The sequence below is a fragment of the Monodelphis domestica genome, chromosome 5, assembly GCF_027887165.1.
Source record: "Monodelphis domestica isolate mMonDom1 chromosome 5, mMonDom1.pri, whole genome shotgun sequence".
Taxonomy (NCBI): domain Eukaryota; kingdom Metazoa; phylum Chordata; class Mammalia; order Didelphimorphia; family Didelphidae; genus Monodelphis; species Monodelphis domestica.
In genome coordinates this window covers 325648451-325663536 of record NC_077231.1, presented here as the reverse complement: position 1 = coordinate 325663536, position 15086 = coordinate 325648451, and positions in this window count along the sequence as shown.

Genomic DNA, 15086 nt, shown 5'->3' with positions numbered 1-15086 from the left:
CGAGATGTTGGATTTATCTCTTTGATGGTCTATTCGCCCTCAACTGTTCAAGCCTTTCTCTCTTCCATACAACGTTGAGGTTGATCTTTCTTAAACCTCTCCTTGATCAGGCCACTCCAAACCTTTCCAGACTTTCCATAACTTCTAGGATTAAGCCATACAGCTTCACAGGCAGGTGAGATCAAGACCTGCCCACCCCAACCATGCCCTGATGTTCATTTTTACCCACAGCTGCCCAGTGTTGGTCAGGAGGCACGAGTTTAATTGGAGGCAGCACGCTAGGCTTTGCATAAAGGGCACAAAGATCCACGGGCAAAGGGGTCTGGTAATATAAGCAATAAACTACCAATGAGTACTCTACTCCCCCAATGGTGAAACACTGGCAGCATTCCCTTTTTACACAGGTGGCTAGCAAGGAGCTAGAGAGAAAGTAATGTTTATTGTCGGGGAGACTGATGAACACATAGTGATACAGCGGTGTAGGAGATGTGCTTAACCATAAAAATGACAAGCACCGAGATATTAGGGAAGCTTGGATGGACCGAAACAGAAAGAAGGCAGTAGAACCAAAAGAGCAGTGAACACCATATAATTCTACACCAATGGAAAGGGAAAGAACAGGAAGAAACGCCATGACCACAAGACTGAAGTGCCCAGAGTTTCTAATGACCAAAGGGGCCTTGAAGAAGTAATAGGACAATGCACCACCACCCTTTCGTAGAAGAGATGGTGGCACAGGCCTGTGGAGCATTGCATTGACTGGCAGAGTTGGTGGATGCAGTGGTGAATTTTACTGACCTGCTTTTTCTTTTCTCTTTCCTATTTATTCATTTTATTATAAGAGCTGTCTCACTGAATAGGAAAGGGAAAGAATGATATATTCACAAGGGAAAGTTATGGAAAAACAAGTCACCAAACCAGTTATCATTATGCTTTATATAGTTAGTGGAGAAGTTAATCCCCACCTATTTAAGAGAGTTTTAGAAATTTCAGTAATTGAAATAAGACTTGAAAAAGAAATTTAGAGAATGGACATTGACACTGGAGGTGTGAAAATCTCCTAATTTATACTTAACATGATTGTGTACCTAGAAAAACATGACAGGATTTTATAACTAAAATGATCACAATGGAAACACTGGAGATAAGAAAGGGCTTCAGTAAAATAGATGGATAAGAGATAAACTGTCGAAAATCATCTACGTTGGCTATAAACCACTACCGAGATCCAAGGGAAGCTGATAGAAAAAGAAATCAGCTTTATATTCATGACCAAATGTATCAAATATTCAGGCTTTAAGTTACATATGGGAGACCTTTATCAAAACAACTTCAAAATGATTTTGACAGAAATAAAGGAAGAACTGAACAATTGGACAGATATCTCCAACTTATAGCGAAGCCAAACGAATATGGTAAACTGTTGAGACTTCCCAGCTTGATTTGCAGCGAGATAACTAAACAAAATGCCAACAAATCACTTGAAGACAAAGTCAATAGATTTGATTATTCATAGACAAAAACGATTTTGGACTATAAAAAGCACAACTAATAGAGATAGATTAGAAAAACATTTTCTACAAAAATTGCTGATGGGAACTGGTGCATAGTCTACAGCCAATAAAAGCCAACCGCTGGGATAGCTTTGTTAAAGAACTCAAAAAATTCACTAAGAAACCCATGTATACGATGAGATTATAATACGAAAAGATATTCAAGCTCCATAATAGAAAAAGAAATGTGAATCAAAATGACCTTTGTTATAATATCTTACACCTGTTTGAATGGCAAAGCTAGGAGGAAAGACAGGGTCTGGACCAGTGATTTCTCTGTTGGGGGGGGGGGACGCCTCTGACAATGCCACCGTCTGTGGACTTTGATTGTAGAGAATCGCTTGGGTCCCTGAGAGGTTGTGAGTTGTTCCAGGTCCTGCCAGAGGTAGGACTCAGTCCAATGAGTTTCTGACTTTGAAGTGGTTCGCTATCCATCATACTTCAGTGTTTCTAAGATGGCACAAACAGCGCCTCATGAGGACTCTGGGCTCTGGTAGCCTCTGGATGTTGAGCATGAGTTCTGCTTAGATCTACCTGTAATCACATGCAAAATGCTCATTGTAGAAAGACCCCCCCCATTTGACAGAAAACATCTGCAGGGTTAGCAGTGATGTTTTAAACACAAGACTTTGTTGATAGGCTTTTAAAAAAGCAACCTACGTTCTAATATGTTCCATGATTCGGCCCCTCTCACACAGGGGATGTCCCGTGTGAAAAAAGAAATTTAAAGATCTGCAAAACTTATTGACACATTGAAAAAGTGGAATTTCTATGTTATGTGACAGTCCCCATGTGTGTACCCCTGTTTTGAGCCCTGGATAGACTAGCAGACTCGGGTGATGTGCCTTTGTGTTCTGTGCACTTTGAGATGTTTCTAGGCCAGTTAGGATTCCGAAAGGATACACAAGAATGTCAGACTGAGCTGTTTAATAAGCATCTTGCTATATTAGACTAGAACTTAGGACAGAAGACTGTCTTGTTAAATGTATCTGGGAATTTTTGGTTCAGATGTTCCATTTACAATTGAGGAAGCTGATGACAGCTCTAAGATGGATAAACTAGAGAAGAAGAGAAGGCCCACCACAGAGGCTGGAGAGTACCCCTATTTAGCAAGCAGGGGAAGGGTGATGATCAAGCAAAGGAGATGGAGGAGAGGGCAGGCATACAGGAAGACAATGAGGAGACATTGTAAAGACTGCAAAGACCTAGTGATGGGAGAGTATCTAGGCAGAGGGGTGCTCAGTAGGGCTTAGTAATGAAGAGATGGATGAGGAGACATGAAAGCCCATCAGATTTGGCCAGTAAGAGAACAATGAGAGCCTTGGAAGGAGGGGTAAGCAGGGAGAGAGAGAGATAGACACAGAATAGTTTCAGTCGAGTGAATAAGTTGGAAGCTGGATTGCAGGAGCTTGAGAAGAGAGGAAGGGGCAAGAAACTCGAGGCACAGAGAACAGATGGCCACAGATTCTAATGCAGATGCTACTTCTCTCTCTCTCTCTGTCTCTGTCTCTGTCTCTCTCTCTCTGTCTCTCTCTCTCTCTCTGTCTCTGTCTCTCTGTCTGTCTGTCTGTCTGTCTGTCTCTCTCTCTCTCTCTGTCTCTCTGTCTCTCTGTCTCTCTGTCTCTCTGTCTCTCTGTCTCTGTCTCTGTCTCTCTCTCTCGAATTTAGCACCTATAATACTGTTTACTTAGTCTTCTGTGTATGTGTTGTAAGCAGACCCCCCCCCCATTTGTTCAGGACCAAGGACAGCAATTTCTGAAACAAACAAAAAAACGTGGGTGAAGTGACTTAAATTAAAGCAACCAAGATGGATAAAGGTCATCTGTCAACAGATACACCCAGGGAGCCCCCATATGTGTACTGGGCCATCAGCTGTGGGGAAAAGAAAAGAAAAGAACCGTGACCACCACCCTGCCCTTCAGGGGCCTCTTAGGGCCAGGCAGAAGGAAATGAGTTTCAGGTGAGCTGTCCAGGCAGTGGTGGTTCTATGGAGAAAGACTACTTTGGAATGGGTGGTTGGGGAAGGGATCCCGTCTTATGAACTTGCATGCAACTGGCTTCCCTGAACACTACTGGACACAGTTAGGTAATGCATAGCGAGGCTTCAGCCATTCTTTTGTCGTGGAGAAACTGTGTGCAGGATGCCAAGAGGGACTGGTTCAGGGGAGTCAGGAGATCTGTGCTGGGATCATGGCGTGGCCATTTCCTGGGTATTTGACCAGAGCTAAAGCATATCTTCTCTGCCTCAGCTTCCTTTTCTAATAAATGGGAATAAGAATCGTTCTCTTCCCGAAAGGGATTTAAAGCCACCCTGGCTGGATTGTACCCCTTGAAGTGTTATATGAATGTGTTGGAGTCACTGGACTTGATTTGATGTAAAGGAAACTGATAACATTTCCACATTTCTAGCAAAGCTATCAAATGTTACTTAGGAGTTTGTCTTCTTTTTTTGTTTTAAACCCTCACCTTCTGTCAATACTGTAAATTGGCTCCAAGGCAGAAGAGTGGTGAGGGCTAGGCAATGCGGGTCAAGTGACTTGTCCAGGGTCAGCCAGCTGGGAAGTGCCTGAGTCCAGATCGGAACCCAGGACCTCCCATCTCTAGGCCTGGCTCTCAATCCACTGAGCTACCCAGCTGCCCCCAGGAATTTGTCTTCTTAAAAAACAGCTGGAAATTCCTTTTAATGTAATATCCTGGGGACTAGCCACTGTGGACTGTTGGCAGTTTGAATGAAGAGTTCTCCTTAGCAGAAGACAATGAAGGGGAAAGTCTGCTAAGCCTGGTCTCAGTTCCCTCCTCTGGGGAAGGCAGCTGGTTCATGCTCTGAAGTGAGCTTGGCCACAGTCCTCTAGAGAATATGTGTGATGGGACTAGAGACAGGGCCCGTCTAAGGAATGTTTGCCTAGGACCTGTGTGGCTCAGGATGCTGACAGCTGATGGGAGGCAGTAGTGGCGTCCTGACAGGTTGGCAAGGGTCAAAGGGGCAGAGAAAGGAGCCAGCCAAAGGGGAGGGGAAGTGTCCCTGGGTGTGGCTCCCTTTCTAGTTCTGTAGGCGAAGATCTTCTCATAAGCACCGGGTGGCAGACATGGCAGCAGGATCCATTGTCCCTGCCCCATCCCCCATGGCCATCAGCTTAGGCACTCACTGAAGCCCCAGGGCCAGCCTTACAGACATCAAGCTGGAAGGAACTCTGGGAAAATGGCCATCGAGTCCAGCCTCCTCCTTAAAGATAGGGAAACTGAGACCCCTGGGGGTCAAGTTCCAAACTAAGCATTGGAATGATGGTCCCCTGGCTTTAGAGCAGGCCTGTGTGGGCTCTGATCCCTGCTTCCGAGCCTTCTTTGTTCCCAGGGTGCCATCTGCTTAGGCAAGTGCCCTGGGCCGCTTTCAGAGCTTCTTCAGCCTCCTTCTGATTTTTCACAGCAATGGCCATCTCCTAAGGCAGGCGGCGACCTGCCTCTGTTGGGAGAAAATGCTATGATGGGGAAATCACAGCCTAGGAGACGGAGAGGCTTTTTGTCGTGTGCCAGAGGAGCAGGAGGAGAAGACGCGCCACTCTCTTACCTCTAGAAGGGAAGGTGCTCTTTGTTCTCCTCGCTTTCTGGGCACTCCCACTGTGAAATCGGCCACAATGGCCAGATTTCACGGGAATTTACTCCCCGAGAGGATGAAGCGGTAAACAGAGGAGAGCCCTCAGCTGGCTCCTGACAAGTGGGAACACCTGTGCTGGGGAGCCCGGCTCAGTGGTTCACCCTTGTCACCCGTGAAGGGGGCATTGGCACTCACCTCCTCCCCTGCAGCCACAGGGAGTCAGGGCTCCTCAGCTCCACCCCATGAAGCGTGATGGGGGGGGGAGGCAGAGATGGGCCCCACAGCCCACCCCATGCAGTGATCCTTGGGCCGTGCTCTCCGGAAACAAGACGCACCCCCTCTCCAAGGGAAGTCGTGCACAGGCTGGCTTCCCTCCAGCTCTCTGTCCTTGGCTGGGCATGCGCCATGGCCTTCTCAGAGAGTGCTTGGGCCGCTTATCTCCGACCAGAGTCTGCCCCATCCTGGCCCAAACCTCTCACATTCAGAACATCCTTCCCTGCTTGTGGAAAACCTCCAGCTCTTCCTCCTCCTTCTGCTCGGCCCCAGGTCTGGGATGGCCCGATGTTCACCTGCCTGCTTAACCTTCCCTGCAGTTCCAGGGAATTCAGGACACTCCCCAGGAGGCCCTTTTCCATGTTGGATGTTCATTCCCTGAGCTGGCTACCCCAGAGACGTCCCCTCGATGCCTCCACATCTCCAGAACTGCTGACTGCTGCCTTTCCTGGTCCTTCTCCGGCAGGGAATGATAAATGCAATGAAGACCTCCAGCCACAAACCCTAAACCTGTTACATTTGATTCAATGTAATGCCATAAATACCATTCAGCCCTGGCCTGGAATCAAAGGGCCTGAATTCAAATCCTGCATTTACTAGTTCATGTCACCCTGAGCAAGTCACTTCAGTTTGGAAGTAACGTCCCTCTTCTGTGGAGGAAGGCGATTCTCATCTAAACTCCAAAGGCCCCTTTGGTGGCTTCATGCTTTTTATTTCCAATTTGCAATGGAGGGAGGGGAAGCCCGAACTTGACACAGTAGCTCCAAGTTCGCATGCCACAGAGAGCCTAATTGGGGAGCGGGTGGACAGGAGGAAAGGTGTCTGGGCCCACCAGAAGGCCCCCCCCCTGGCCTCTTGGCTCTATCTTCATGGGCGAGGTCCCCCATTCTCCTTGGTAGCTGGCTATTCCTCCTTCCCAGTCACGGAAAGCCAGTCCTCGAATGACCGCTGTGAAATGCCACGGAGAGGCCCGACAGGTTAGAGGAGGGCTGGCGGCCGCGCGCCTCCTTTTTAGGGCACCTTCCACAGTCCTCACGGGAGCCTCCGGGGTGACAGGATCCTCCTCCTCATCTGCATTCCGGGCTGGCTGTGCATAATTGCTGGTTTGGCTCCGCCGCATTCTCTGGGCTGGTGACAGCGGCGGATTTTGACAGACAAGCAGTGAAGGGTTTCCGATGCCGCCTGACAGCCCCAGCCATGACAGTAATTGCGTCTTTTGTTGGGAAATGCCACGTCGAACATTTCAAATGGAATCCAGCCCCAGAAAGGCCGCCCGCTTCCCTTCCGGCCAGGAACTCTGGGATATTAGCATTCGTTTTGTCTTCCTCACGTTCATAATTGACTACTCCGGCTCTTCAACTGACCGCATTAGCAGAAGCAATCCGTTAACTAGACAGTCCAATCAAGTCTGTCATCCCCCGCGCAGCAGAGAACTCGGGCTGCGGAGGACGCCAGAGACGCCTCTTTGTTCTGCCCAGAGATTCCCTGGGAAGGAAGACGCGGCGCGGCGCCCCATGACCTCGTCAGCCCCGTCCTCGGGGAGTGCTGGGCGATGTTTGCAGGACTGGGACCCGTCCAGGCATCATCCAAGGTGCCCCTCCCCCCACTGCGTCTTGACTGCCTCGGGCTACCCTGAGATCCTCGGCGGCGAGCCCCTCCCCCCTGCCTCCGCACTGCTAGTCTGACCCTCCATGACGTCTGCAGCGCATCCAAGTGCTGCTGGGGCACAAGTGGGCCCCATTGGAAGCGGGATCAAAGGCAGAGAGTTCTCGCGCTCTTTGCCCAGGAGTCTTCCGTGGCTGGGCAGAAGGAGGCGACGCCGAGCCTGCAGGCAGCTTCACTTCCTCCCCTCCGTTTGTTCTCCTTTCCCAGGGCAGAGCTGGGGGGGGGGGGCGCTTTCCCCCCTCTCCAGCCCCCTTCATTGACCCCGGCACGGCTCTGGGTCGGGGACGGCTTTTCCCCCTCATTTTTCTGACGGCTGAGGGTTCTCCCTCGGGGCTGGGGCATGGGGAGGCAGCGGGCCTTCTGCTGGGAGGAGGGCGGCTCTGCGGGTCCTTCTGTTAGCCTCCAAACACCTAAATGAGCGCCCCGGAAGGCCATCTCTACAGTGGCGTCCCCACAGCGGTGGGGAGAAGCCAGGGCGAGGCCGGCCGATTCCAGGAGGGCTTCACACCACGTTCTGAGGCACATAAAGACAAATGCAACTGTAGTTCTCCTCTGCAACCTTAAGGCAAAATGACGCTGGAGTAGACAGCAGGAAGCGAATGGACAAGGAACGGTGTGCAGGAGGGCCCAGAGAACCTGCGGGGTCCCACGTGGCCGCCCCTTTGTAAGAGCAGGGATCCGGCCATACTTTCCTGACAAATGGCTGCCCAGGCCACCTCCGCCATGTTTGGAGAGCTCCAATTCTGAGCAAGTTTTTCATGGCCTTCCATTTACTTAACGGGCAGGGTGAGGGCAATTAGCACCCCCTTCCCCCCCTCCGAACCTTTCCCAAGCCTCATCCCATTTCGTCTTCTCGGGGCCCTGTGTCTGTCCATGGAAAAGCGTGCCCAGAGAGGCTGTGCCTTAACTAAACGGAAAAAGGTCATCAGTGGCAAAAGCAAGAGTGGAACCCCTAGAATCACACCCGCTACTGTGTCCACGATGCCAGTCCTTGGTCTTTGGCTAAATGGAGCCTTTATTCTCACGCAGTCAGTCAGGAGCTTAATCAGGAAAATAATTCCCTATTATAAGGCTTCGTCATGGGAAAATGTGATTTTAATCAGGCCAATTCAAAGGGCCATGTGTTTTAGGGGACTCGGGGCCATCAGCATCGAAGAAGAATGCGTTCAGATTGGGGAAAGATTCTCTGAAAACTAGGAGGCACCCCTTCTCTGAGCGACAGCGAGATTGGCCAATGAGCGGACACCATTTGGGATTTGTCAAGGGTAGCCCAAAGGGACTGGCTGCCTGATAGAGCCCGAGAGGTAGACAAGATTTGAGAGCAAATCCCAAAGGCCTTCAATGCGACTAATAAGTAGCGTTGGAATGATTCATGACCATTTGCAGAGAGCTTTATAAAAGCTGAATTATCGGATCTTTGCCTTAAGTGATTTACCAAGAATCACATAGCTAATAAGTGTCTGAGGCTGGACTTGAACTCAGAGCTTCCTGACTTCAACTCCAAAATTCTCATCAGCTAGCTGACTCTTTGTGCGGCATCTACAGGAAATAAAGCAATAATATGTTGATTAAAAAGCATAAAAATGGCCTAATTAGGTAGACACATTTTTAGAAACTGCGACGTTTATGATAACAATTCAGGATGGGGTAATTGTCGTCAAAAGTTAGAGAAGACTCTGAAGGAGCTCAGACTTGATGCACAGAGACCATACAAAGAAAGAAACAGCTAAATTCTATCACAAATGATGCATGACGCAAGAAAAGGTGTCACCTTAAGAAACCAAACAGGCCCAGAGAGTAGGAATTTGGCCCTTACCACACCACACCACACCACACGTTGTTTCTAGACTATGGAATGAGCAGCTTCATTCGTTCCGGTCCTGATGCTGTCCTGTGTACACTTTCAGTGAGACAGCAGATGAGATTCTATCCCCATACCTGGATTCGGTTATAATTGGCCAGTTGGCCTACCTGTGCAAGCGCCCAGACCAGACCATAAAGCAGAGACGAGTGAGTAACAGGAGCCCAGTGATCGGTCCTAGTGGCATTTAGTTCTATCAGAGGACCGTCCAACAGACAGACACGGAAAGAAAAGGCAACAGCCACATTCCCATAAATGCCTCCTAACTATGGAGGCCATTCCATCATCAAGCAGTCAGGGCAGGCACTGGAAGGTCACTCGTCTTCATAAGCTCACACAGCAAGTCTCCGCAGTACCAATGTAAACCCTGAAATATCCTGGCGCACAGCGAAGATCTACTGGAACAACGATGCCCCTCCTGGCCTCCCAGACGTAAAACTGAGCCATTCAAAGCAAGATCATCTTTAGAAAGACATCAGTGCAACACCTACATCACACAGAGCTGGAAAAAAACCTGTTAAACGATGAAGATCCAGTGGAGAAGCCTCACTGCAAAAGCTGAAGCACTCACAGTCCCCACACCTTGTCTAGTATCCGAATTGTCCAACAATGCATTCCAAAGATGAGTTTGAATTCCCCAATTGTACTGAGTGGTCAAAAGTTGATTACATGCCTCGTCTGTACAATAATAGGCTAAATGTATTTCCTTTAAAGAACAAGAGTAGCCCATGACTGGGAGCAGAATTGTTGCTATCTTAGCTTAACTGAACAGAAAGAGGAATAGAATGAAATGATGATGATGACGATGATGAAGTTGACTGATGATGATGGGCATGTCAGGAGATTTATTCACATCCTGAAGTCAAACGAATTCCTCGGTGTTTCGAGCAATGAACACCTTTACGGTATTCGTCAACACAAAATTCTGGAATAGTAATGGATGGCAATGGGTTCTGAAAGTGTTCCACTAAAAATCTATGTAAGAATAACGTAAAATGGGGCCCATTTCTGAAAGCCATTCAATAGGCCATTTAATCCCTCCTTGACCAAAAGAAGGAAGAGGTCCATAGATGCTCCATTAAAAACACATGAAATATTTCTCGAACTTCATTGAGAAAAAGGCGGATAACAGGTACAATTCACCAGATTTATAGAATATAACAGACCCTGGTTTGTGTGAGTAAAGAAACCTGTCATGGAGCCGTGATCCGAGAGCATAATCAGAAGACCCTCCATGTCAGCCTAGCCACAAACACATCAGCAAAGAAGCAGAGAACAAAGGGATGAATGCCCAGGGTTTGTTTGCAGGGGGTCTCATGAGAATAAGACAAGACTCTGTCCAAAATGGCAGAAAGAACATCCTTAAGAAGCTCCTATTTATTGACAAGAGCAGATTTTGTCTTTGTGCAAAAACTTTGAAGGGAGGGGAAAAAAGACCCAGTGGCCAGTGTAAGAAGCTTGCTCGATTCTGTTTATAAATCTGTAGGGATTTACGATAGGGGTTCTAGATCAGATCTCTAACTGGTTTGATATAATAAATGTGGACGTGACGAGTAGCTTCAAACTGCCCGGATAACATTGCAAAACCTCACGGTTTCAGAACTCTTCACTTCAGAAAACCCTTACAATGAAACAGGTGGCCAAAGTCATGCTGATGGCTCCAGCGAGTCTGACAGACGGAGCAGTCTATGGAGACTTCAATATCAAGATGCTCCTTTTGGTGTCTAGATGGATCCCACTGTTCCGAGATGACAGCACTGAGACGTTGGTGTTGGTTCGAATTAGCATGAACAAAGCTATTCTTTTACAATCTTTGACAGAGAATGGGGGAGACACATTAAAGAGCACATGATAAACTGTGAAAAGTTCATTGGGATCCTTTCGGAACCAATGCTTCTCTCTTCCCAGTGGACGAGTAACGGCTAGCTGGAGCTTTCTGCTTCTGCCGAACTTTAATGGCACCAAAGGTTGTTTACCTTTAGGCAAAACCTCTGGAAGGACTAAGATCCAAGAGCAAAGTCAAAAGGTGCTCCATGATCCACTTGAACTCAGCCACCAAAAAGCTGGAAAAGCAGCATAGAATAAAGGGGAAATGGGTGGTAGAAGAAAGATAGCAAGGGGAGAGCCAGACCCAGAGTGGACAGAGGACTTTCCACTTAGGGATTCCCCTGAATGCCCAGCCCTGATCTCTGGGTATTCTGACCTCCCGTTAGTGAGAGTGAAGCAGGATCACTTTGTCTCACTGGGCCAGTTGTGCAAATGCCTTGGAGACAATAAACAGGGGATACAACCCGAGGCTCAGAACAAGGGCCCCTAACGCTAAGGGATCGAGCTATTCACCCCACAATCCTCTGTGTCCCTCACAAGAGGGAGCCTTCTGGTCTTCCAGCTAACTTGCCAGCTCTCTGTTTCTATCTAGGGGTTCCCCAAAGCTGCCTAAGCTGCCTATCTATGATCCTCAGGAGTTGGTTAGATTTAGTTCCACAGCTGCCCCCAAAACTGTTATGATGGATCTCAAATGGCTAAGCTCCCCCCAGGGGGTTTGACCCCTGAGGTAAAACCTCAAAGCCCATCTGACAGGACTTTAGGTAGATCCCTTCTGGAAAGCCCAGCAGGTATGGTCAGTAACATCCTTTTCTAGATGTTTCCCAATCAAATAGAGTATCTCCAAAGATGATTTAGGGGTTTATCCTTCCCCACAATCAGGTGGAGGCAGATGAGCTCTGAGAAGCCCCCTTTCCTCCCCCTTCCAGACAGGAAGAGCCCAACCTCCAACAGGAAGTCACTACTCTAGCAGGTGTCACTTCCAAACTGTTCCTCCTCTGCCTTCTTTCCCTTGAGTTCCTAGTATGCACCTTAAAGACAGCCTTCGGCTTCTCTTAAATCTTGTCCTGTCTCTATTTGTCCTGTCCTGTCTTTTTCCCCATTACCAAGGGCCGTGCAGATATGTTTAGGGAAATCAGGGAATTTTGGGTAGTGATTCATGTTGAGGTCATTGCCATCAGCCATTACAGAAAGATTCTCCATAAGGAGCTCACACTTAACTGATTGATGTAAAAGTTGCAGTGAAATGGTGGCACTCCAACACATCCGGGCAGACTGCAAACGTTTGATATCTATTGAATTCCTCGAACCACACGATGCAGAGGCCAGCATTTGTGAGCCTTATTATCCTTCACGAATTGAGAGAACAAATCCTTGAATGCCAAAGGAAATCCCCCGGTTCCTGGATATGCCAGATCGACTCCAGTGGACCGATGGCACCATTTTGGATAGAACTGGACATTGAGCTGAAAGACTTTCTTTGATTTTGCCATTCCATTCCATCATGGTGCCCAAATACAGGTAATGAAAAGTTTTCCAAATAGAGACTTTATGGACGAACTTCCAGTTTTCAAGGAATAAAGCAAAGCACAAAGTCGCCTCTGACATTATTATGGGGCTCTGATTGTTCCAAAAGAGAGTTTGGTGAATGTTCAGAAGATGAGCTCAGATATCCTCTTCCTCTTACCTAATGCAAAAGGCAGTCCTTCCCCACCTATGCAATCATTTGCTTAATGCTCAATGTAAAAGAGTAACAGGAAAATAATGGCTCTTCCTCAATGTCGATATTACCTTCTTCCCCTGACAGCAGAGGGATCAGATCAGAGATAACAGCAGCATGCATCTTCTATATGAATGCTGTCTGATGCCAAGACTTCTTTCTACTTTTGTGCTTCACTGCCGTCTATAGGCTAATCGTAGGTCTTCAAAGGTCTTTCTAATAGGATATCAACTCTGGCCTGTGCATAGCCTTTCCAGGTATATGTAAAATATAACAGAAATTAGGCAAGTCTTCACTTCACAGGAAAGGGCAAATTAGATCTCATCCAATGGAACCAAGCCTGAGTTGGAAGGAACGCACCGTAAACTAACGGGTCAGTCCTTGTCCTACCAGGTTGCTGCACTTTGAACTAACGAGTGAGAGGAACAGCTGCCAAGTAATGTTTCTTGCCCGAAGGAATAAGAGATTAGAAAGCTCAGAGAGAAGGCACAGGAAAAGGTCCAATGTTATTTCCTAAAGCTCTGGACTTCCAAATATGGCGGACCCCATTCTTTTGCTCCTTATTAGGCTCTGGGGGTGCTCTTACAGCCATGGTAGAGTTTGCTAAGCTTCATTCTCTTTTAGCAGCTCTCCATTTGAGAATAGGCATCTATGCCTTCACCCTCAACGCGTTCATCCCTAGTCCTTGAGGCCCCGACTTTGGCAAAAGGTCTTTTCTCACTGTGGGGCATACCCGTTATCAGTAGGCTCTCCTGTTATCTCCTTGAACCTTCATCCCTGCCACTCGAGCAAGCGTCTGAAGCTTCACGGTTATTTCTGGGATTCAAAGTTATCCAGAGCAACATGGCCTTTGTGCATACCTGTAATCAGCAGTGTTGGGAAAGGACCCACCGGCTGGGGCTCAGCACGAAGACAAAATCACCCTAGTAAAGGCCAGTTTGACGTGGGGGATGAAAAGACCAGGTGAGCCTTATAGGCAGGGCAGCCCACCGAGTGCAGGCTTTCGGGAAGCTTTTGACCAGTTTGGGGGAGGATTTGTTCAACACGAGTCTCAGGATGGCCATGCTCAGTGCCCAACGCTCTAGAGCTTCCTAGAAGTCTACCAGCCAGCAGCCGTGTTTCTGGATGTCTGCTTTCCTGGTTGTAGGGCATGTCCTGTGGGTGGTCACGGTCTGAGGGAGGAAGATGACAGAAGTTGGGTACTTGGAACCTTGGCACCGTCTAGAGTTGCTTCCTCATCACTTTTGGTAGCTTCAGTTTGTACCCTGAAGCTACATATGTGCCCCGGAACTATGTAGGCGGAACCTCATTAACTTACTTTCTTACCTTGGGTTCCCTCCCACATGAATGACTCATGGCTCCAGAAAGCCTCAAGGCTTGAGCTTAGATGGTGGCCAGGAGAGGCACTAAGAGTCCACACAAGCTCTCACAGTTCCTTCCCGTCTCCATCTCCCTACTGGTTGCCTCCTTAGAACGGAAGACAAGTGTTCCTTGAGCCCTGTTCCTTACTTTTTGTCTGTCCTTTATCGGGGTTGGAGATGGAGGGTAATAGATGGGGATCTTTGGCAGGGAGGCCAGGCTGCATGCATGCCCTTCAAAGGCATCACTTTGTTTAAAGAGTGCTCGGAGCATCTCTTTGGGAATTTCCTCCAGAAGCAGCTAAGCAACTAGAGAAAAAAAGCAGGCTCATTACATTTCATGGGGGGGGGGGGGGGGCATCCTTGAGTCATTCTCTCTCCACTTATCCTCCTGCGTGGCCTGAGGGGGAATTGCCCGAGGGCTCTGAGAACCCTATACTCAGCCTTAGAACAAAAAGTGATGGCATTGCATATGTAGATTGAGGGTAATTAGCCAGAATAAGGCTCTCCTCAAATCCTGGAAGGAAAGACGCCTTTTAAATGGAATGTCCTCCTCTTTAAGTCCAACAAATGGGCATATTTGGATTAGCATCATAACATAGAAGTACAATTATGGGAAGGAGAGCTGTAGAAATCTCATCTAGTCTCTTAAAATAGGGAGTTATTAATGTAGATATTAGATAATTAATCCTAAGACTGGAAAGAATGTTAGAGATCACCTTATTACTCAGGTGAGGAAATGGAGAAAATGAAGTGATTTTTCAAGGTCATCCAGATGTCAGAGTTGGGATTCGAACCTGCTACCCTACAATCCAGATCCGGGGGTTCAACGCTATTCTTTTGACTTAATCACACCCCTGCTGATTCTCTGAGAGGTAGATGTGTGTGTGTGAGAGAGAGAGAGAGGAGGGACAGAGGGACAGGGACAGGGGGAGAAAGGGAGAGAGACTATTGAGTATGAGAATGTGCTCACAGGTCTCTCGGGTCCCAAGCACACTTGGGAGATGCTGCTCTTGATCCTACTTATTCAATGCAGGTTAGTTCTCTACCCAAAAGCTGAGCCAGCCATTTTGGTGCAAGTTCACGGAGCTAAGAAAAGATCATTTCCATGCAAATCCCCGAATCTGCGGGCTGGAAGGAGCCCTTTGGGGATGGGCAGAGCCCACATCTTCAGAAGTCGGGCTTTCCCGTGGAGCCACTTGTGTGTGTGGAGTTGCCTTGGGGAGGGAGGCGCCAGGAG